This window comes from Petaurus breviceps, unplaced genomic scaffold, assembly GCF_028583685.1.
Source record: "Petaurus breviceps papuanus isolate PSGF00001 unplaced genomic scaffold, PetGlider_PUasm1.0 214, whole genome shotgun sequence".
NCBI lineage: Eukaryota > Metazoa > Chordata > Mammalia > Diprotodontia > Petauridae > Petaurus > Petaurus breviceps.
Window position 1 is genome coordinate 13,049,107 of NW_027185863.1, and position 25,360 is coordinate 13,074,466.

The window sequence follows — 25,360 nt, forward strand, 5'->3', positions numbered from 1 at the left end:
ACCCACCAATACCATTACTAGGTCTATATCCCAAAAACATCAAAGAAAAGGGGAAAGGACCAATTTGTACAAAAAATATTATAGTAGCTCTTTTTGTGGTGGCAAGGAACTGAAAAATGAGGGGATGCTCATCAATTTAGGAATGGCTGACCAAGTTGTGGTATAGGATTATACTATATTGTTTATATGTAGGAATATGTATTATGCATATTGTACTATATTATGTATATGACTGTTCTATACTGTTGTGATATAAGAAATGATGAGCAGAATGGTTTCAGAAAAGCCTGGGCAGTCTTATATGAAGTAATGCAAAGTGAAGTAAGCAGAATAAGAAGAATACTATACACAGTAACAGTAATATTGTAACAATGATCAAATGTGAAAGACTTAGCTAGCTGATTAAGACAATGAAGCAAGACAATTCCAAAGGACCCATAATGAAAAATGTTATCCACCACTAGAGAGAGAATTGATGAACTCTAAGCATAGATCAAAGTGTACTTTTTAAACTTTATTTTTGGTGTGTGTGTGTTATGTTTTGCAACATGGCTAATATTTTAATATATTTTATATGAATTTGACATGTATTATATATATACATATATTTCTTGTCTTTATAAGAGGCAGGAAAAGATTGGGAAGAAGGGGGGAAATTTAGGACTCAAATTTAAAAAAAATTAAATATAATTGGGAAATGTTTAATTAATTGAATAAAAATATATTTTGAAAAAGGAAAATTTGCAATTTACCAAAAATGGACACAAATCCACAAACTAAGTTGGGACATTTAAATGATCCCAGGCCGAGCTAGAAAGAAACATGGCAATACTTGAATGTAGAAAAGCTTGCAGTAGAGAGGATGGTAGGTCTGTAAGAAACAGCCAGCTGAGAAACAGCTGATTGAAATGACATGTATGTTGAGATAATGGATGCCAATGCAAAAAACTATATGTAAATATAAAGTGGCATTATTTCTACCTCTCCTCTAAGAGTTTTTTTTTGTGTGTAGGGGAAAGTGCATTAATATTTGGAGGGAATTGGGAAAGGCTTAATATGAAATAATAAGCAAACAACCCAATTAAGCAAAAAACAACCCAAGGACAAAACAAACAAATAAAAATGTAAGATCCATTTTTTATATCAAATTCTATTTGCCATCAAAGACATTGGTTGGACTCATTCACACATCAGTGAGGGAGCTGTTGCTAGAGTAAATTGTACTGAAGAAACAGAGTAAAACCAGATGAACTGAGATCTAGGACAAATAGAGGAGGTCCATTCTGGAGGTAATATAATTGTGAAATTATTGAGTTGTTGATTCTCAAAGTACATGGAAGAGAGAAGGACCCCTATCTCTTTTCAATATTCAGTTCATGTCAGTCCCTACCCAAAGAATATCCTGACACACACACACCCCAAATACCAGTCCTCTCTGTCCTTGAAATTTCTTTGTATCTACTTCACATAAATTTCATACTTACTCATTATATGAAGTATATACAAAGAAACTGCCAGTAGTTAATGATCCATATGCCTTCTTTCTAATCTACATAAAATTTTATGGAAACAATCTGTACATATAGGTTGAGGATATTAGAAGGGAGCAAACAAACTTTCATGAGTGGTAATCCACATATAGTAAACTACATGTTTACAATCGTTCAATTGATTTAAAGGTTTAGAGAATTCAGGATTCCATATTATTTGTTTACTCGGAAATAGTATTTCACTTGGTAGAACAAAACACTGATTTACAGGATCTCCTTCAACTAAGTATTCTCATGTATATTAAAAAGTATATGTTACCTTGTCTTATAAGAGCAGGGATCACTTTGTCCATTAACTCTCTGATTATTCATATCAAGCAAGATAAAGAAAACAGATATCTTTATCAAAATATCTATTACTATCATGAAGAAAGTCAAGTGTAGAAGTCAAGTAAAAGAGGGACTAGTAAACACCTTGACTTGTTCTCGTTTGGGGATGAAATTGTACTAATTTTATCAAGTCTATCAACTCTGAAAAATCACATAAAATTCATTGGACTCTCTCTATGTGGAAGAAAAATTAAGTGGGCAAAGAATACCTATTGGTCTGACCATGATGTACAGTTAGATTGATGACCTATAGTATTCATCACTCAATCTCCATATATGGGAAAGATTATGAAAGCAGACAATAAGCTGGAGATAAAACAGAATACGAAGAGAAGAGCAACACGAATTGCCTTTGCAAAACTATGTGAGTTTTTTTTAATGACTTCAAGCAATTCCCTGAAAAACAAAGAAGACAACATAAGAAAGCTCCTCTCATAGGCTGAGTGGAACCATTGTGCCCAAATTTGGATAAAAACTTGGACAAGAGTTACATAGGATAGACAGGTATAGACAAATTGTAATGTACATCATTGGAGGAAATACCCACAATGATAGGGCAACATATCCACTGTTGTTTTTGGAATGTGCCATACATATATTAAGCTTTTTAAGAAATTTATGCTGAGTTCATATAAAGTAATTCACTTTGGCATTGAAAAAATCACTATCTTTACACAGCTAGTAAATTCCAAAAGTAAGGTTTGAATCTGTGCCATCTTTACTCTACTGAAGTACTATACTCCATACAGTTGCAGTTAATCTGGCAGTTAATCAATTATGTTTCGATGGAATCCTGAAGGCAGGGGAAATCAGAAACCTTTTGTGGACAACACTGAATTAACTCAGAATCATGGAATTTCAGAATCAGAAAGGGAGTTCTGATACCACCTTATCCCCTCCACAACTTACTTGAGAAGAAGTCATCTAGCCTTTGCTTGAAGACCTCCAGTAAAGGGGACGCACTATATCCAGAGGAAAACCACACAATTTTTAGACAGCTCTAAACATTAGGAAGTTTTTGCTTCCATCAAACCTAAATCTATTTTGTCCTTTGCATTCATTTCTAATTGTTCTACCCTCTAGAGCAAAGAAGAACAAATCTAATCTCTTCTGAAACAACAATGCAAATACTTGAAGAGAGCTTCCCACAAGTGTTCTCTTCACCAGATTGAAATATCCTCATATCATTCGCTCATGGTATAAACTAAAAATCCTCTTTTTTTTTTTGCTCTGGCTGCATTCTAATTTGTCAAACTCCTTCCTAAAATATAGTTCCCAAAACTAAGTCCAGCACTCCAGATGAGTTCTTTTTTAAATTTTTAATTTTTTTTTCTCCAGATGAGTTCTAATAGGAGTTGAACATGGCAGGAATATTAACACTCTAGTTCTGAACACTGTGCCTCTCCATTGAAACTTAGTTTTTTGTTGTTGTTTTTTTACTGCATATAACACCACTGACTCATGGAGCTTGAAATCCAATAAAATTGTTGAGACTTTAGGAAATGAATTACAGTCTAAAGATTCTCTTTCCTACCTTTTTATTGTGAAGTTGATTTCTTGGATTCAAATAAAAAACATAATATTTATATTTGAAAAATTTCATTCCAGAGGTGTAAAATTAAGGCTAGAAGTGGCTAAGAAGCTGACATTGCCTTCAGGAAGACATATATTTAAGTCTCTTCTCTCATACGTAATAGCTGTATGTACCTGAGTAAGTCATTTACTATCTTAATCTTCTAGGCAAATTTCTAGGAATATAATTTGCAGTGGTATCAACCTGCATTGGTAAAGGGAGTCTGTTCATTTGTGAGTTTCATATATTAATGATATCACAAGTCTATCATTCAATAAAACACAAATTATAAGTTACTCAGGAAAGAATTTTCTATCTGATTAAACCGTCTAGGAAAACTAGAAAGCAGTATGGCAGAAATTAGACTTAGATCAACATCTTACACCAGACGTGGGGAACCTGCAACCATAAGGCCACATGTGGCCTTCTAGGTCCTTAAGTGTAGTCTTTTGACTGAATTCAAATGTTACAAATCAAATCCTTTTACTTTTATTAATACATTTTTGTTCTTTTATATTTATATTTTATTTTTTAAATTAGCAATTTAAAATACCAAAGAATAAAATAAATTTCAATGAAATAATCCACCCAGATTGACTAGCATAATTAGAACATTAATAAGCCATGAAGACCAAATTGATGGCTATTATACTTTTTATTTAGTTCTAACATCCCCTGCCTGACTAGTGCCATTGCTGCATGAGGCTAGTTGGTGAGAGTTTATGGGGGTTGAGTATGCTAGTTTGTTATCAGTTTTTTAGAAAGGTGCACTGTGTTTCTGTTTGAAGTGGAATTTTATAGTTGCACAACTTGAAAGTATTTTTTAATTCTATCTGCTTACTAGCCCATTATGTCAAAGAAGACCAAGAGAATGCTAAAGGGAGAAAACTGATTTTTTGATGAGGAATTGCATTATCTTGTTTCTGCTAAAGATAAGATGATTTCTTTGCTTTGTGATACTGCCATATCAACATTAAAGAAATTCAATGCTCATTAGCATTATAACACTCATAAGGACCACAAATATTTTAAATTAGGGGGAGAGGCATAAAAGGTTGTATTGCAGACATTAACAGATGAAAAGCAAAAGCAGAGACAATTCTTTCAAGAATCAATGAGACTTGGAATCAATGCCACCAAAGCAACTTATAAAGTACTCGGTGGAAAAAGGAAAGGCCATTCAGTGATGTAGAAATTGTGAAAGAATACATTGTAGAAGTTGTAGAATGCATTTGGGAGAAATTATACATCCAACCAAAGAGCAGGAGAAATTCTGAATCTGTATGAGCAATGTCTACAGGAATCAAGCTTTTAGCTGAGCAATGTCCAATGCAGACTATGAGACCACTGCAGAGTGGGATAGTGTGCCTGAACAACATGAAATCAGCAGAAAACATTCATAACCTTGCAATGTGAGAAGCTTATTTTTTCCTCATAGGTGTGCTGACCACACATGTTCTTTGCATGTATGTGTTTCCAAGTGCATTCCCTATGTAAATGCTTTTACCACTGATGTGGTACCTGTGGTGGCTTATGAACTGGTCTAACCATTCTGGAAAACAATTTGGAACTATGTGCAAAAAGTTTTTCAACTGTGAAAATCTAGTGACCCAGAAATGCCATTAGGTTTATCTTCCAAAGAGATCAAAGAAATAGGAAAAGGATACATATGTACAAGAAATATTCATAGAAGCTCTTTTTGTGGTAGCAAAGAATTGGAAACTAAGGGGCTACCCATCAACTAGTGGATAGCTGAACAAGTTATGGTATATGAATGTGATGGAATACTAATGTGCTGTAAGAAAGGATAAGCAGAATGGCTTCAGAAAAACCTGTGAAATCTTACATGAACTGATGTAAAGTGAAGTGAGCAGAACCAGGAGAACAATTTATACAACGACCACAATAAAGACAATCAGCTCTGAAAGATGTAAGAATCTAATGAATGCAATGATTGACCATAGTTCCAAAAGATTGATGATGAAACATACAATCCATCTCCAGATAGAGAGGTGATGGACTTAGAGTACAGATTGAAGCATATTTTCTTTTCTCTTCTTTCCTCACTCCTTTCCTTTTTCTTCCTTCCTTCCTTCCTTCCTTCCTTCCTTCCTTCCTTCCTTTATCCTTTCCATCTTCTCTTCTTTCCTCCCTCCTTCTTTCCTTTCTTACTTCTTTACTGTCTTCCTTAGCTAATTCAGGAATGCATTTACATGACTATACATGTTTGTAAAGAACTCTTTTTTTCTTGCTGACTGGATGCATAAAGGAATGAGAGGAGGAAGGAAGAGAATTTGGAAATGAAAATGAAATAAAATTGAATTAAAAGAAAACCATTTTAATATGTGTTTATGAAAGGGGTATGTCCCAGGTTTAAGAAGAAAATCCCTTATAAATGTTTTTATTAAAAAGCCATTTCATTGGGGCAGCTATGTGGAGTAGTGAATAGAGTACTGGCCCTGGAGTTGGGAGGACCTGAGTTCAAATCTGGCCTCAGACACTAAACACTTACTATCCATGTGACCTTGGACAAGTCACTTAACCCAAATTGCCCTGTCTTACACCCTCCAAAAAAGCAAAAAAAAAAGCCATTTCATTAAATGGCTTTGAATTAAGTTTCCTGTATGATCACTCTTTACCAAAAAACATTATAAGGCTAATGAATGTTTTAGGGTATATGGCCCCTTAGAATATTTTGAACTTGAACTTTGAACACATCATCCAAGTGAAGGTATTCTGAAAATTGGCAGGGAAGGCTCAAGAAGATAGATGAGGTCTGGATTGGTATTTCATTTGAGTAAAGATGATAATGAAACTCATGGGAGTGGATGAGATTCACCAAATGAGAAAGCATAGAGAAAGAATAAAAGAAGGTCCAGTAGAGAACTTTGAGGATGATCTATTCTTAAAGGGTCAGGGACAGATGATATTCTAGCAATGAAGATGGAACTCAATAGCCAAAAACAAGCATAGATGAATCCAGGAAATTGGTAGGTAATTAGGAGAGACATAGAATAATAGTTTTGGGGAATGATAAGGTAAGGTGGAGGTTTTCATTTTGTTCTGTTTTTCCCAGGAAAATTTCAGATTTTTTTGTTTTTATATTCTTCACACCTTGCATAATTTCTGAGTTCATTTTAATGGTGCTGCTACTGTTTGGTGATATTAAGGCAGTTAAGGAAGGGTATGGAGGTAGATTATGGGAGTCATGGTGATTGGTGAACTAGAATCTAGAGTAAATGAATGGATAATAATATGAATGTTTTTTCCAAGCATAGACTGAAGAGTAAGAATCTAAATTCCTTGAGAAAGTGGCCTAGAAAGATGGTAGATAACAGTAATAATGATGGAGACAGACTGATATGAATGAATGAATAACTTGAACTTCAAAGAGAAGTGATTACTAAGTTAGAGTTGTGGGGAGAAGGTCTGGAGGTGGTAATGAAAACAAAGGAGTATGCCTGCTACTTTGGGCATGCTGGTAAAGATTACCAACTAACTCTCTGAGAGAAAAATGTGTTCTTACAACATATTTTAAAATATATATGCATTAACATTTTTTCCATCACTTTCCTAATTGTAATAAACAACAACACCAAAAAAATAAACAAAAAAAATCAGACCCTGTAATAGGAATTGGAATTTGAAGATCTTCTCTGCCCCTTAATAGACCTAGGGGGAATTTGAAAACCTTCCCTGCTTTGAAAGTAAACTCTGTTTCTTAATAAGCTAAATATAGTCACATGGAACCTGTGATGGGAGGAGTTTGCTAAAAGGTGGAGCAGAGTCACAGGAAGCTGGGGTCAGAGCTGGGAGATGGTGGGAGAGAGAGGACCTCATGCAAGGAGATAGAGAGGTGTGTGAGTAAATATTGATCTTGTATTGGTTTGTGGGAAGGCTAAAGGATGGCATGGCTCTCTGTGTTGTTATGGTTTGTTAGTTTCTTTTTTTGTTGTTGTTCATTTTTTTTTTTTTGCTTTTCTGGAGGGGGGAGGGCAGGGCAGTTGGGGGTAAGTGACTTGTCCAAGGTCACACAGCTAGCAAGTGTTAAGTCTCTGAGGCCGGATTTGAACTCAGGTTCTCCTGACTAGCCACCCTGTTAGTTTCTTTGCTACTTTGATGAAATTGGCTTACTGGTTTTGGGATTCAGTTTTCTGGTGTCTAAATAAATGTTTCAATTCTGTGCTCTCTATGGAGAGTTTGTTATATTTTGTGATCCAAAGTCATGTGATATTTATAATTGTGATCTTTATCATGATTGTGGGTACTGTAAATATTGCACTGCCACTACAGACCCTTATTTGTAGCATTTGCCAATTTTTGCAGTACAAATCTTCACACTGAAAATTTAACAATAAGTTTAACTTTCAACTGACTACATTATACCACTACTCCCCTCTCCTCCCAGCTCAATGATTTAGGGCACATAAGAAAAGAAGCGAGCAGAACTGGGGAGAGCAGTCGGGGATATAGCATCATCTAAAAAAAAAAGAAGCAGTTTTATGCGAAGACAAACACATGGAATACAACTGGACTGTGCTGATAGAGGCATTCTTATCATCAGTAGTTCTCTACATCAGTTCTAAAACATGCAGGCCACATGGGAGACCCATAGCCTACCTGAATGCTGCCAAAACCAGATTAAAATATAATTGTGAAATATTTAATAAAGTGAATAAAAGTGCAATAGAATATAAATAATGTTAATATGTGGTTTTTTAAGTCAACATGTGGCCTGCAATGATCCTGACATAGTTGTGGTTTTGTCCTTTGATATCAAAGAGGACCGTGACATCAGGAAGATGATGCCATGACTTGAAAGTGAATTGGATTTCAGTGAGGAAGAGCTATGCAAAGTCGCCAGCCTGCCTTTCTCCTTCAGAGCCATCTGGGTCCAGTGGCCACATATAAAACAGGGCTGGAGATTACTCTGGATTCAGTGGGAGACCTTGGTCTTTTTAAGCTAAAGTCTTTTTAGTTTTCACTTTGACTGAGGCAACACTCATTCGGTGATTAGAGCTATTTAAGAAGTAGGCTGAGGGATGGCCCTGTTAATTAAAAAAAAAATCAAACTAGGAGGGGACAATCCCGGGGATTTCTGACCAAAAGAGAAACAGTTACTATTTACATTCACTTTGAGCCGTCAGAACCTAAGCAATAACCGTTACCTATGATCCTTATTTATGGTTTAGTGGCTCCCATGTCTATTTGAGTTTGACACCATTACTTTATTTCAATGAAATCACAGATTTAGTCTTTAAAAATATGAAAGAAAGATAGAGAATGAGGCTCTTTTGTCTGTTAGTGATAGAGTAGGGAAACCAAAACGCATAGTGAAGGAGGAAGACATGGGAACATAGGGTCTATAGAAGGGCAGAGCTGAGGTGGACAGAGGTGATAAGGTAAAGAGAAGTGACAGGAAAGAGCTTTTCAAACTGGGTAGACTTGGGAATGCCAGGGTTAGGGGAACTGGAGGTTTGAGTTTGTCAGTCAGAGGATGGAAGTACCAGTTGATTTGGAGCAGGAGATGGATTATGATAATGGAAGACTGGAAGGTCATCCACTTTAATGCATTGCTGGCACAACCTCTTTCTTTCTCTGTCCTTCACAGTCCTCTAGAGTAGGGAATTTCTAAGGTTCTTTCTAGTTCTAACAGTTTATGAATCTATGAATCCTTGACATTTCTGATTGTGATTCATTTGTGTGGGAAATTCAGTGGGCTGAAAGGAATTGTGTGAATCCTGAGGGTTCTCAGTAGGGGACCTTGGGGAATTTGGCCTTGTGCCTGGGTACACACATAGTTACCATCAATCACATGTACATCCCGAGGAACTACTGTGCTTCAATCACATTTCTTCAAGTAGGGAGTAGAATGTGCTATGCTCCTATTCAGGATGCAGCTTCTCTCTATTGGGCCCTGAAGAGGCAAGATCAGTCCCTTTGGGGTCTGCCTAGGGCTCCTGCATAAGTGTGTATTTAAGTCCCCTTCCCCCCAATTATGCCACCCCCCCTCTCCCCACCATGCCCATGCAACATGCAGCTGGCACAGCCTTGAAGAGCTAGCCAAAAAGTGTTTGTGAGCAGCTGATACGAATCAATGCTTCTTCAGCATGGATCAGGGGCTGGGCAGATCTGAGAGAAGGCATTTGTCCTGAGGCAGGGTATTATCTAATAATCACATTCTATCAATCAACATAGTTTCTTCTAAATGCCTTTTGAGTATCTCTTTCTTCTCAAAGTGACCCTTCACAGAGTACTGAATAGGGCCAAACAAGGAAGATGTTAGAAGGGAAGATGGTCTCCTGCAATTGAGTTGAATTTCAGCCAAAAAAAAAAAAACCCTTCTAACACCAAGATTTAAAAGACATATCAATATCTCTAACTTGCTGAATCTTTGATATATCTCTGATGCAGCTGAGTCCATTCCTTTGAAAGGGGAAGTTAAAAAAAGAAAGAAAAACCACATTTCTTAGCAAAGAAATCTAATTTTGCTTGTTGAACTATCTTCTGTGATAAGGAAGGATTAAAAACATAAATAATCTATGATTAGCATGGCATGCTGAATGAATACATAAAATGAATACTTGGGTATTGACAGGCTTACTGAAGGTTAGCAAATTAATAGACGAGCACATGAAATGAACACTCAGAGGTTGACGTGTGTGAGGAGACCCATAAATGAAACAGAGCCTGGATTCACAGACTGGGGGCACATTAGAAGCAGGAGTACTTTAAAAGGATCAGCAGAGAGTAAAGGAACAGTCAGAACCACAGCATGACATGCCAGAGATAAGCTTCCTTGTAAAGGAAAGAGCTGCCTGAACCATTAGCACTCAGGGAGCTCTGGAAAAGAACTGACCTGGGGGTGTAGGCTACACAGCAATGTTCTCCCCTGGTGTAGCCCCCACCCCCAGAAGTAACTGTTTAGAAGACAACAAATGAATGAAATGAAGTGAAAAGGCCAGGTGGTCTCAGGTGGGTAGGTGGGTATGAGAAGTATGTGGAAATAAGAGGTGTGTTTCCATGAGGAAACTGATTTTGTTTTTTTTACAGAGGTCTATTAGATGATAGGAGCTGAAGAGGTCCTGAAGATTATATGTTTGAATCCTCTTATTTTCTCATCAGATTGGCTCTTGGAAAGATACATTGAGTCATTTGTTCAAGTTGGTTCTTTGTTAGCAATGCTCATATAGCCAAAGGCAGTGTGGTACAATGAAAAGAACCCTGACTTTGGAGGCTAAAGGTCTGAGTTTACATCCCGGAATCTCTGTCACTAACTGTGTGCTTTGAATAAGTCATTTAACATTTGTTAGGCCTTAGGTTTTTCATCTATAAAATGACTGGATTAAACTAGATAAAATGGCTATAAGATGTCATTGAATTATATAATTATGTCATAATTTAGACCTGTATAAAGTAATTAATATGAGATTTGACTGACCTATAGATTTTATTTTATGCATAATGAACTGTGATATATTCATCTCACTGAGTTTAACAAAAAATATATGTAACATATAATTTATTGCCCTTCTGTGAACACATGGTTCCAAATGACATGAGAAAGAGAAGAAAAAGTGGAGTATAGCCTTTTTCTCCTTAAGTTGGGCAATCACAAAATTTCCTTTTATCTAGATGAAAAAGTACAGGTGATTCTGTCCTTTCTTTGTGGTTGATGTTGTTGAGTTGTTCTCAGTCAAGCTCAACTCTTCACACCTCCTTTTGGTGTTTCCCTGACAAAGATACTAAAGTGTTTTGTCATTTCCTTCTCCCACTCATTTTATAGATGAGGAAACTGAGGCAAACAGGGTTAAGTGAATTCCCCAGAGTCACATAGCTCATAAGTGTCTGAAGCTAGATTTGAACTCATGAAGATGAATCTTCCTGACTTTAGGCTCACAACTCTATCCATATAGGTGCCCCTTGAAATGCCCAGGGGCATTAGATTTGAAATGTCCAAAAGACATTTGATGATATGGGACTATGAGGTGAATTAGGACTGAATATACAGATGTGAAATGATAACAGATCTGAGATGATAACTGAGTCCATGGGAACTGCTAATATTACCAAATGGTATACCTACCACCTACCCACCTGAGACCACTTGGCCTTTTCATTTCATTTCATTCATTTGTTGGCTTCTAAACAGTTACTTCTGGGGATGGGGGCTACACCAGGGGAGAACATTGCTGTGTAGCCTTCACTCCCAGGTCAGTTCTTTTCCGGAGCTCCCTGAGTGCTAATGGTTCAGGCAGCAATTTCCTTTACAAAATGTGTAACAATAAATGGTCTTTTCTTTAGTTTAGACAGAGTCTTGGACAACACTCCCAGTTAGTAGAGCAATGTGGACCAAGAAGCAAGAAGACACAAGGAAAAAGGAGCAGCCAGACATTTAGGAGAACCACAAGAGAAAGTAGTGTTATGAAAATGCAGAGAGAGTATTCAATAAAAGATGATCAACAATGTCAAATAGAGAACAAGAATGAGGAAGACTGAGAAAAAGACTTTAGATCTGATAAAGAGATCATTGCCAATTTTGAAGAAGTCAATCTCACTTGAATGATGAGGTTTAGAAGTCAGTTAACAGAGTGAGAGGAGAGGAAATATAGCACTGAGTATAGATTATTTTCTCAAGAAGTTCAACTACCTCATTTTACTTTGGATGAATCTGAGGACTTAAGAGGTATAATGACTTGCCCAAGGTCGAACAACTATGGTCTCTGCCTTTCAATAATTTCTTTTCCTTCCTACCAATTCCCCTTTTACAATCTTTAGATAGTAGCATCCACAGAGCTGCAGCAGTGGTAATAATAATAATAAAATAATCTGCCATTTTTTGTAGCATTGTAAGGTTTATAAAGTATTCTCCATGTATTGTCTTATGTGATCCTTATGATATCAATGTGAAGGGATATTAATATTCTCACTTATATACTTTCTTAGTCTTACAAACATTATTCAGGATATCATGCAAGATATTTATAAGACTATAAATAAATACTTTTTTCCTTCAAAATTTTATTTTAGACTCAAAGGTCAGAACACAAATACAGAATAAAGAAAAGAAATAAAAACATATCATAAGCTTAAATATTGGAGCTTAAATATAAATTAGAAAGAAAAAAACGTCATGTGCATAGCAGAACATGAAAGGATTCAAAATATGTAACAATAAATTTTCATTTCAATAAAGTCTGTGTGATAAATAATAATCATTGTGTTGAGAATTGTCCCTCTTTGCTTCCTTGTGACTTTTGTTCTCTGCAGTGCACTTTTTTACTTTGTTCTTTTTTTCCACCTCCCCTGATGCCTGTATAAACAAATACTTGATATCATTTTGACAGATCATAGAATTGAAGCCCTAGAAGAGATTTTAAATGCAATCTAGTCCAACCCTGAGCAGAAGCATGAAGGTGGTCTCTAGCATTCTACTTGATTGAAATAGTGAAAGTGATAAGGAATTCGTTTACTACTCCCTGAAACAGTCCATTCCATTTTGAGATATCTCTACTAGAAAATTTTTTCTTATAGTCTACCCAAAGCAGCTCCCTAAAGCATCTGCACAATGTTTCTAATTCTTCCGTGTGGGAGCAAACAGAACAATTATAATCTCTCTTCTCGATAAAACATCTGGATGGAATTTCCTAAATGAACAATGATGGCTATGCTAAGTATCTTGGTATGTCTTAAATATTTTCTTTAGGCAATACAACTGTTTTGTCAACCTACTACTTTTTATTTCATCCAAGGGCTATGCAGGAGTACATTAATAACAACTACATGTGTGTGTGTGTATTAATTTAGAGTTTTAAATATGAAATGTTCTACAGATTTCTGTACCTAGACCCTAGTCAAGAAAAACCCTAAATTCTAATCTTACTTCCAAAGCAAACCAAAACTTAAATTACCAACAGCCAAATGAATCACTTGCTTGCAAATAACATGAAAATGTCATTACTTATTACTAATAATAGTTGGTATTTATATAGCACTTAAAATTTGCAAAGTGTTTTATAAATATTATCTCCTTTCATTTCCACTATACCCCTGGAAGGTGCCACTATTATCCCCACTTTACAGATGAAGAAACTGAGTTGGAGGTGGGGGAGGGGTGTGCTGGGGGGGGTGTTAAATGATTTGCTTAGTGTTACACAGCTGATAATTATCTGAAACATGATTTAAACTCAGGTATTCTGGATTCTAGTCCACTGATCTCTATGACCTAGCAGCCTTGAATGGAAGGTAAACTAATGGTGGTTGTTATAACCTTTAGATATAATCTTCTAAGACTTATGGCAGTTTTAAGCTTAAAATTGCACTAAGACTTTTAGGACATCCTGCACAATTGAAGTTTGAATTAATAGGATCAAATGTAATTAACAGGATCAAAGTATAGATTTAGAGGCAAAATGACCAAAGTGGCCATCCAGTCCAAACCCCTCATGAAAAAGATAAAAAAAATTGAGGCCCAGAAACATCAAGTGACTTATCCCATAATTTAGCTCAATGCTACACAGTTAGTGACATACATCAAGATAGCATTCATTGAGAGGCAGGGCCAATATGGTAGAGTAAAGGCAGGGACTCACCTGAACTCTCCCAAATTCTCCTTTAAAAAACTTTAAAATAATGCCTCAAATTTAATTCTGGAGAAGAAGAAACAACAAATGGTAAGAGTAAAACAATTTTCCAGGGCAGGGCAACTTAGGAGATTGCCAGGAAAGGTCTGCCTCACAAGGTAGAAATCAGGTCTGGAGTCCAGCACAGAACACGGGGTGCCAACATCAGGTCATGGAGGCAGTTTATCGGTGGCAGTACTTTTGGGGAGATGTTAACCCAGAGGCAGTAAGGGTATTAGACAACTTGTCAGAAAGAGATTACAGGGGATCCTTTACTGACACTGGGTATAAGACCCAGTTCCATTGCCCACAGACAATCTAGAGTTGCAGTCCCAGAATTAAGAGGAGCACTAACTCACTAGTGTTTGCTGCCATGGTGGGATGCAAGGGACCTGATCACAGTTCTAGGGCAGAGAAGAGTGGTTATGGTTATTCACAGATCAAAGCATAGGCCAAGAGAATAGTAACTATATCTCTCCTTAGTAACCATATCCACCTTCAAAGCATCAAAATGTATAGATTATAAGAAATAAGAAAGGCCTAAAGCTTGGGATAGCACTCCTTCCATCCCATAAACAGAGCACAATTTTAACATTAACTCATAAGTTAAGAAATAGACTGGAAAAATGAGCAAACAACAAAAGAAGAACCTGATTATAAACATTATTATGTGTACAAGAAAGATCAAGACACAAACCCAGAGGAAGACAATGAAGTGGAAACAGCAAAACTTCAAAGAAAAAATGGGAATTGGTCACAGGCCCAAAAAGAATTCTTGGAAAAGCTCAAAATGGATTTTAAAAATCAAATAAATATGACAGAGAAAAATTCAGGAAAAGTAATTGGAGTGATACAAGAAAATCATGAAAAAAAAAGAGTCAACAGTTTGGTAAAGAGGGCACAAAATATTGTAGGGAAAAAATCCCTAAAAGTGAAGTACTGAATACTAAATATATATGCAACAAGTGATATAGCTTTCAGATTATTAAAAGAGAAGTTAAGTGAGTTACTGGAGAAAATAGACAGCAAAGCTATACAAGTGAGGGACTTCAACTTTCCCCTCTCAGAACTAGATAAATCTAACAAAAAAAAAATAAACAACAAATGAGCTAAGAAAATTAATGGAATTTCAGAAAAGTTAGATATAATAGACTTCTGGAGAAAATTTAATGGGAAGAGAAAGGAATATGCCTTTTTCTTAGTGCTATATGCTACCTATGCAAAAATTGACCATGTATTAGCATATTAAAAACCTCACAACCAAATGCAGAAAAGCAGAAATATTAAATTAATCTTTTTTAGATCATTCAATAAAGGAGCATGAAAACAGGAACTAAAAATTAATTAGAAGCTAAATAATCCAATCCTAAAGAATGAGTAGCTCAAAGAACAAATCATAGAAATAATTGATAATTTCATTAAAGAGAATGACAATGAGACAACATATCCAAATTTATGGGATGCAGCCAAAATAGTACTTATGTGAAAATTTATATCTCTAAACACTGGCATCAATAAAATAGTGAAAGAACAGATAAATTAATTGGGCATGAAATTTAAAAAAAACTAGAAAAATAATAAATTATAAATCCCTAATTAAGTACCAAATTGGAAATCCTGAAAATCAAAGGAGAGATTAATAAAATTGAAAGTAAGAAAACCATCAAATTAATAAATAAATCTCAAACTTGTTTTTTTTGGGGGGGGAGAACAATAAAATGGTTAAAATATTGGTTAATTTGATTTTTTAAAAGAGGAAAATCAAATTAACAATATAAAAAATAAAAAGACTGAATACACACACATACCAAATGAACTGGAAATTAAAGCAATTATTAGGAGCTATTTTCCTCAATTATATGTCAATAAATCTGACAATCTAAGATAGCATTTAAGTCTCTACTCTACTCTTAGCACTGGCCTAGGTGATGAGAAATACAAAAAGTAAACAAAATTTTCTTTCCTTAGTAATAGTAACATATAATAGATCTACTAACATCTAGTAGATCATTCCAGTTTATAACCTAATCCTTGATGTACTGAGCAGTTTGGAAAATCACAAATATGGAAAGTTAGGTTGGAACCAGATTGTAAAATGCTTTAAGAGACCAACAGAAGAGTTTATGTTTGACTGTCACTTTGTCTGCCTCTCTCTCTCTGTATGTATGTATGTATGTATATATATATATAAATATAAATATACACACATATACATATACACACATACACTTAGGTATGTATATGTATCTATATATAAATGCATGTATACTTTTGTATAGATACATGCATACACACACACATATATGGGGAAGAAGCAAGGTTCTTGATGAAGAGGTAGAGAAGTACAGAGAATGAGGAAAGGAACAATCATGGAGGGGGCACCTCATAAAATGGTGCTCTAGGTCAGAAATTTACAAGCCAGAAATGAGGGATCCAGGCAGAAGCATCTCTATGATGAAGAAGCTACATAAAAGGAGAAGGACTAATTCACAGCCTATGAGGAAATAGCAAAATTTAGGATGAAACAGGGGAACAGTTTAACTATTCAGTTTGACTAAAAAGAGTACATTGACAAGACTAAACCCTTTACATATGCCCTTGATCTCATCCCCTCCTCTGTCCTCCACATTTCTATTTCAATCATCTTCTCTCTCAATTCTTCAGCCTCTCCATAGCTAATGATTGTTTCTCTATTGCATTCAAACATGTCCACTTTTCCTCTATTAAAAAAAAAGCTTCAACAAACCCTACCATTCCCTCAAGTTATCATCTTAACATTTCTTTTTCCTTTTTCAACCACAATCATTTAAAAAGCTGTCTATATTATTGACTTCTTTTCTCATTTCTTAATCCTTTGCAATCAGATTTTCAAGTACATCACTCTCTAAAATTCCCAACAACTTTTTATTCTCAAATCTAATGGTCTTTTCTTAGCCCTCATCTTTCTCAGTCTATCTGATATATTTGTTAGTTGTTCAGTCTCTCCTCGATATTCTCTCCTCTCTGGGTTTTTTTCCCATTTCTCCTACCTGTCTAACCATTCCTCAGTTTTGTTTGTTGGCTAATTATCATTTCATTTTATGTCACCTATCCATGGATATTCCTCAAGTTTCTGTGTTGGGTCCTCTTCTCTCTTCAGAGTCATTTTTATAGGTATTGGAGGTGGTTATGGGGGGGAGCGCAGGGACTTTTCCTGCTTCTACAACACCATCTTGGCTCCACCTGTCCTCTTCTCTCTTTTATACTCTCTTGGTAACCTTATTAATGACTACACCAGATCCCACGGGTTTAAGGATTACTTAAACTTTTTAAAGTTGAATTATTAATTAAATAATTTCTATGCAGATAATTATAGGTCCATATTTTTAGTCTCTCTCTCCCCTGAGCTTCAGTCCTCTATTACCAATTGCCAATAGGCACGGATAGTTCAAATTGTGTCTGTAAGACATATCAAACTCAATATCCAAAGCAGAGTTCATTATTTTTCTTTCCACCACAGTCCATCAATCTTCCAAAGACACTATATTTCTTTCAGTTTCTCAGGTTTATAATTTCATTGTTACCTTCCACTCCTAATTTCCCTTCATTCTATATATTTAATCAGTTGTCAAATTTTGCCATTTTAACTTCTGCAACATTTCTTCATCACAATCCCTTATCTTTACTCACACAGCCTTGATGTTAGTTTGAACCTTCATCCTTGCCTAGATTTTTGCAGTGATCTCCTAATTGATCTCTCTATTGCAAGTCTCACCTCACTATAGTTCGCCTTCCACACCACTACCAAATTAATTTTCTTAAGAATAGATAAGACTATTTCTCTCTCCTACTCAATAAATACTTGTGGCTCCCTTTTACCTCTAGGATAAACTATTCATTCCCATTTATCCTTTACAATCTGGACCCCACCTAGTTTTACAGTTTCATTGTACATTACTTCCCCTCTTGCTTTCTAAAGTCCAGCCTAACTTGCCTTGTCTCTATTCCTCACACATGATGTTCATCTCCCATCACCTTGCCCTTGCAATAGCCATCTCTTGTACCTGGAATATGCTCTTTCCTCACCTTATGTACCTCATATAATCCTTCTCTCCTTTCAAGATGCAGCTCATGTACCACCTTCTACATTAAGTATTTCCTGATCTACCAACTGCTAGCATCATCCTACCACTCACGCTACCTTGTGTTTAAATATTTTGCATTTATTTGAATTTATTCTGGTTATACTGATACACATACTTCTTGTTTTCTCCATTAAAATGCAAGCTCATTGGAAGTTGTAAATGTTTCATTATTTGCATTTGTATACACACCACCTAGCATGGTTCTCAGCATATAGAAATTGGTAGGGTCTGGTCTTGTGATCTCATCGGTAAAGTGAAATCCCAGATGGAAAAACTTCTACCATTGCAATTTGTTGCTTTCTCTGTAGCTTATAGTCTTAAAGAGTTCTTTAGAAAGAACAGTGAGAAATTAAATAACTTGGTCATGGACAAAAAGCTCTTATGTCCTGGAGGACAGGTCTTTTCTCCAAGGCCATCTTTCTTTGCACTACACCCTGTGCCTAATATACAGCAGTTGCTTAATAAATGCTTGTGGACTGATCATGTAGATTGGACTTATGTGAAATAAGGTTGGCAAAGTAAGTTGGTGCCAGAATTTGGAGCATCTTAAAAACCAGAATAGGGAGAAAATGGGGTAGTAAAGAATAATCTTCCTCCTCATGAATTTAAATGGAGAGTATAATGAATAGGATTTCAAAATTCCTACCTCTAGGTCATAAGCAATCCAAATAAAATAGAATGGGGTTTATATGAGGACATAATAGGCAAGAAATGTATATGTATTAGGAGATCAAGAGGTGATAGGATTATTGTGTAATTATATATTACCACAATTTTCTAGCTTGCAAATACCATATCATCCTTCTATAGAAACTATCTCATGGCTTCTCCTTAGCTCCTATGAACAGAAACAAGATGGATGTTGATCAGCCCATGGGTTATGCCAGGAATAAAAAGGAATTTATTTAAATTCTGACTGAAAACAGAAAACAAAGTTAATGGTATTAGTCTATGCTAGAAAGAAGCTGGCTTCAGGAATAACACTTACATAGGAAGAAAAGTTTCCTCTAGGACCACTACATTTTCCTGGATCAGGGGAGATTGATTCCCCATTGCAGATGGAAGTCTGTAATTACAATGCTACTATTGAAGGAGAGTGGAGCCTTCTTAGAATGCTAGGGTGGGGGAAAAGCAATCATGTATAGCTTTGGCACTTGGTGCTATACAAGCATTAGTCTAACTATATTCATGAGATTTAGAGTGGGAAAGGACTTTAGAAAACATCTACTCCAAGCTCCTCATTTTTCAGAAGAGGAACTAGTCTCAGAGACAGCAAGTAACTTGCTTAAGGTTATAGATAGCAGGTTGCAGAATTAGGACTCAAATTCAAGGTCTCTGCTTACAAATCTAGTATATTGGGTTTTTTTTTTTTTGCCTTTTTGGAGGGCAGTTGGGGTTTAGTAACTTGCCCAAGGTTACATGGCTAGTTTTTGTGTGTGTGTGTGGGTGTTAAGTGTCTGAGGCTGGAACCTAACTCAGATCCTCCTGACTCCAGGGCCTCCTGACTCTGGGACTGGTGCTTTACTCACTGCGCCACCTAGCTGCCCCTATTATACTTTTCAATACATTAATGAGTTGACTTGCTGTTTAAGAAATAATGTGGAGTGACAGGATTGCATCGCAATGCAATAATTGCATCTTCAATGCTTTCTATTACCATTTAATATTCATTTATAGCCTTCAAAGATATAGAAAGGCCCCTAGTATAGCATAAAGATTATTAGACTTGGAATCAGGAGATCTGGGCTTGAGTTCAGGCTCCAAAACTTGATTAATCATTTATTGTCTGTCAACAAGCATTTATTATGAACTAAACACTGAAGGAGAAATAATCTCTACCCTCCACTCACATTCTAATGAGGATAACGTGTAAATAAGTAGGTAGACATGCAATATATATAGTATAAATAAAAAAGCAATTTCAAGGGGAAAACAATGGAAGATGGGAAGACCTCCTGCTATTGGTAGGATTTGAAATTTCTTGGAGGAGGCCACAAAGCTAGAAGCTGGAGGTGAGAAAGGGTAGGGGACATTGTAGACACATAAGAGCATAGATAGGCCATGAATCAGCTTACCACTGTAAATCTTCTAATTCTTTAAAATAGCAAAAATAATGCTTACACTACCTACTTCACAAAGTTGTTGTGAGTAATATCCTTTAGAAGCCTTTGTAACAGCCTGGCCTGATTCAGACTGACTAAGTAGATTTGGTTTATTGGAATGAAAAACATAATTACCAATTATTTATCAGCTAACAAAAGGAGGTTTACTTAGCTATAACAGGGAAAGACATTCAGCAAGGATACAGAATTGATTCAGTTTGGCATAGTTTTCCCAACCCTTTGCTATCTATGTTGGTCTCCATGTCATAAGCCCAAGAAAGGACTATACTTTGGCCTTCTCTACTAATTTCACCAAGAAGCTACATCAATGACCCAAGCCTTAGTGCCTTGAGCCAATTAAGTCTAAAGAATTCTTTTTGTGCCTTTTAGGGAAACCCATATATGGTAAGTTCCTGGGAAAAGCTAGCCTGGCTTATATGACAGGGACCTGGGAAGTATTGCTTCTACCATTAACTGAAATTTGCTATATAAATTTAAATTGTTATTATGAATGAAAAAAAACCTTTTAAAGTGTTTACTCTGTGTCAACATTGCGTTGTATTGGAGATACATTTTTTGATAAGATATGCAGAACAAAGTCTACTAGATTTTAATTATTTCCCATGCCCCCTGCAATCTAGTCCTATAGATCAGTAATTAGCTGTAGTCAACTGTACTTTGAGAAGTTATTCAGACCAATTTGGAGACATTACACAATAGGTCTTCTTGGGGTACAGCTAGGTGGCACAGTGAATAGAGCACCAGCCCTGGAGTCAGGAGGACCTGAGTTCAAATCCAATCTCAGACACAACACAAAAACTAGCCATGTGACCGTGGGCAAGTCACTTAACCCCAACTGCCCTCCAAAAGCAAAAAAAAAAACACACACACACACACACACCTACCAGAATAGGTCTTCTTGCATTAGAAAAATTCAAGCTTTGCACAAATATTTAAAGAAACAATCAATTCCTCCCCAGGAATATTATCTTCAGCAGAATTGTAAATGGATGACATCTCTCTTATATCAAGTGCAAGGTGGATGGGAAGAAAGAAAAGTCTAAGATAGACTGTACATAACGGTGGGTTCACCAGAGAAAGCAACTTTACTCGTATGAAAAGGGAACTTTAGAACCCTGGAGGAGTCAATACATTCATGCCTCTTGGCTTGATGTTATCGGCTCATGGAGATTGTTTCTTTCCTTCCATCTCTGGAAGGTTCGTTTTAGGTCACTTGAAGGCTTCTGAATCTTCTGCAATTCTAGTAGCCTGAACCTAAATGAGCTCCATTGGTGATGGCATCTGAGTACCTCTATAGTACTGGACACTGAAACCCGAGTTGGATTTCTAAAGAGTTCTCGGCCCAAAAAGGCTCCATTTTTCAGAGGAGGGTTTGTTTCTCTCTCCATTTCCAGAGTCTGTGCTGTTGACATCTAGGCCGAAGTGGAAGATCCATGAGTAAACCAGCTTCTGGGCTTTTGTATGGGAGAAGAATGGGGTGTGCTACTTATAGAAGACTGGGTTGAAGCAATCTATGTTCTTTGTCATTTCTCCATTTTGTAACTTCAATGTCTGGACTGCTTCTGCCATATGGTATTTAGTTTTTTCAAGGGTGAGGCCTATATGGGAAGTGTATTCTGTGTCTGTCAACCCTGCCAGATGCTCAAAGCCCTGGTTGCTCTCCTGTGTCTGTTTTGTAATTAGAAAATTCATGATAACGTGCATAATCTTGGTCTTCACCACAAGGGCCTTCTTCATGTGGTCACTGGAAGCTGAAGGGGTTATGGAGAAACTATTTTCTCCTTCCTCAACCTTAGAAAGCTGTTGGTACTTCCAATTTGGGATGACTGGCTTTTTCCACAGAACCTTACTGCATATGTCAGAAGAAGTCAGAGTCATTGGTGTGGGATCCACCAGGACATCATTATAACTGAATATCTGTCAGTGCATTCCAATTGCCAAAGACACCTTTCCTAGAAGCCCACCTGCACTGTGCTCAATAGCAGGTACATCTGGCTCTCTGGACAATGCCATGAGAGACTGTGATCCAGGTGTTTCTCTAGATAGATATTCAGAACTCTGATTCCCACTGTAAAAATCTATGGAAGTTATGCAGCTAAGATAAAGATGTCAACAGGTAAACTCTGCAGCTAGTGATGACCTAGAGAAGGTTCCCAAGCAGCTCTCATGCAGAGGCTCTCTAGACAGCTGGGTTTTCATGAAGAGGGACTCAGGTGGGATGGATCAACAAAAGGGAGGAAAGGGCAGGGAAGAGGCCATCCCCAGCCCAAGGATCCACCACCGACAGGAAGCTGAGTCTCACAAGGCTCCAGACCCCTGTCACTCCCTACGCTCCAAAGCATGGGGCCAACCAAGGCCATGATGCAAGCAGCACCAAGACCCAAACGGACCTCAGGCCAGAGAGAGAGAGTGAAGTCTAGAGATACAAATGTAAAAGCAAGATAGACTCTGCCCTCTGCTAGATGATATAGTAATAAGATAGATAGTGGTGGATAGGATGAATGGTGAACCAGTCAAGCTGAATTCACTCAACAATCAGATTAGCCCCAAACAGAGTAAGTCCCCAGGGGCTTAGGGTATTTTTCTTCCTTCATGATCTGATTGAGTTCTGAGGTGCTGTCCATGGTGAAAAGCAGCAAATTTTGGTGCCAGAGCCTAGGCTTATAAATACTATTAATGCAGTGAGTTAATCTACCTGATTCAGTCTCCCAAAACCAGTTTTCACCAGTAGCAAACTGAAGTCTTCTTCCTATTCTGATGTGAAAGTGACTGGGCTATTAAAAGCTGTTTCTATGAAGTACCAACTCTAGCAGGTTCTATAAAGATGGGAAGTCTAGTATGGCCCCAGGTACAGATTGTGTATCTGTTATCATTGATAAGGTTGGAAAGGCTTATTATCAGAAGACAGAGTATCAGCTGATAATTTTTATTTTGTCACAACTCTAGAACAATCCACTTACTAAGGAGGTCAACCAGTTCTATTTGCACAGCTAGAGGGAATCACCTCACAGAAGACAGTATGAATATCTGGAAGAAGCAAAATTATTGGCTAAATATCTCGATCCCTTCATCAGTGAGGGCACAACTTTTGAGTTATTATGGTTAATGAGTAACAATACAATTTCATGAATTTCACATAGAAATTGTTTTGGAACAATGGTTAAGATGTAAATGGCCCTCTCCAATCTCTCTCTCTCTCTCTCTCTCTCTCTCTCTCTCTCTCTCTCTCTCTCTCTCTCTCTCTCTCTCTCTCTCTCTCTTCCCCCCCCTCCTTTTTCTCTCCTACTCTGCTTGCTTATATACACATTGAGATGCAGGAGGCCTCTTTAAAGACACAATAGTTGCAATGTCTCTACACTGTCACCCAAATCTCCCTTTTGTTGCTAAGAAATCATTATCAGTGCATGGCTTTGTATCTCACACACCTTGGATCCCACAATACTGATTTTTCAAAGGTCTATGCTAATTAAAAAACAACCATCCATGAAAGAGTGGCAGATATTTGGTGCAGTTGAAACAACAAGCTCTTCTATATGCTGTTTTTGAATGGGAGATGTATTGAACTGAATTGTGGCTGGGATGAAAAAAAAGTCAACATCCCTCCTTCCCCCTCCCTATCTTCTACAAATCCAGAGACTTCAATTAAGATGATTTCTATTGAGTTGCTGTTTCAGGCATTTCCTCTTACTTCTTTTTGAAGGTAGTTCTAATGATATATGCTCAAATGCATTAATCATTTCCTCAGGTAAAATAAACAGGGAAATCAACTCTATTTCTATTTAAAAATGTTGAATGTTACATTAAATTTAAATTCAAAGTGAATGAGTCAAGAACATTCTAACTGATTTTTTACTTAGGCTACTCAATAAAGCTCAGAGGAAGAAAATGCTTTCTCCTCCTCCAAAGACTCATTCTAGCATGGAAGTAACTCTGGGTTTCAGAAAATCTTCAAGGCCTGGTAATGTCTGTCATCTGGGAACCAACTGAGCTAACAATGGATAGGCCCATTCCTTTTAAATTTTTTTTTTGCTTTTTGGAAAGGCAGTTGGGGTTAAGTGACTTGCCCAAGGTCACATGGCTAGTTTTTGTGTTAAGTGTCTGAGGCTGGATTTGAACTCAGGTCCTCTTGACTCCAGGGCTGGTGCTCTATTCACTGCACCACCTAGTCACCCCATGGCCCATCCCTTCTAGATCTAAACTTATTCTCCTATACACTTCTGACATCTGCAGGTATCAGCAGAGGATAGAAATTCCACTTCAGTAGCTAGGTTCAGTGGTGGTTATAGCTATGGAACTTGAACAGATGGGGAAGAAAGTGAATTGTCTCAAGAAGAATGGGTCGATCCAGATTGCAGTTCAAGAGTCAAGACAGAAAAAAAGTATCTGAACTGAAATAAATACTACTGGACATGGAGATCTAAAAATATGAGAGGAACAGAAGGAACCTTCCAGGGAAGAGAAGAAAATAGAAGATTGTGAGGAATGTTAGGGTCCCATAGACAGAGTTGAATTGCTCACTGAAAGTGCTTCTGTGTATGCCATTTCTCTTGAATCTTCCAGTTGCTCTACCCCTCTCCATTCCTTGAAGGGACACAGATACTTTGAGTTCCATTTTAGTGCTACTCCCACTGCATGTCTGCTTCTTCACAAATAAGTATTAAATTAGTAGGTTAGATAAGCAAAATGCTCTAACCATTTTATGATAGTGAAACAGATATATGGGCATGATTTCCTTCAAGATCACTAGAGAAACCTTTTGAAATTTGAGAAATCTTGTCAGTATTTTCAACTTAATTATCTACAATAGTCTTCTTTTAAACTGACTTCCAATTGTAAAATTTAAAGAACTTACACCAGGCAGAAGACACATGATGAACTAATATCAAGTTGAATTCTTTCTGATGTGCTCCTGATGAGACTTCCTCTGAATCATAAATTTGATCAAGCCTTCTAGCATTTTCCTTCTTTCTTTTTCTTTCTTTCTTTCTTTCTTCTTTCTTTCTTTCTTTCTTTCTTTCTTTCTTTCTTTCTTTCTTTC

The 25,360-nt window shown here is 36.8% G+C and overlaps 1 long non-coding RNA gene and 1 pseudogene across 1 annotated transcript in view; both read right to left on the reverse strand.

The window, feature by feature from the left end:
- LOC138165676 (uncharacterized) overlaps positions 1-25,360 on the reverse strand; it is a 579,025-nt gene that overhangs the window by 479,074 nt on the left and 74,591 nt on the right. The gene's annotated exons all lie outside the window — the stretch shown is intronic.
- LOC138165605 (putative monooxygenase p33MONOX pseudogene) lies at positions 21,456-22,335 on the reverse strand (annotated as a pseudogene).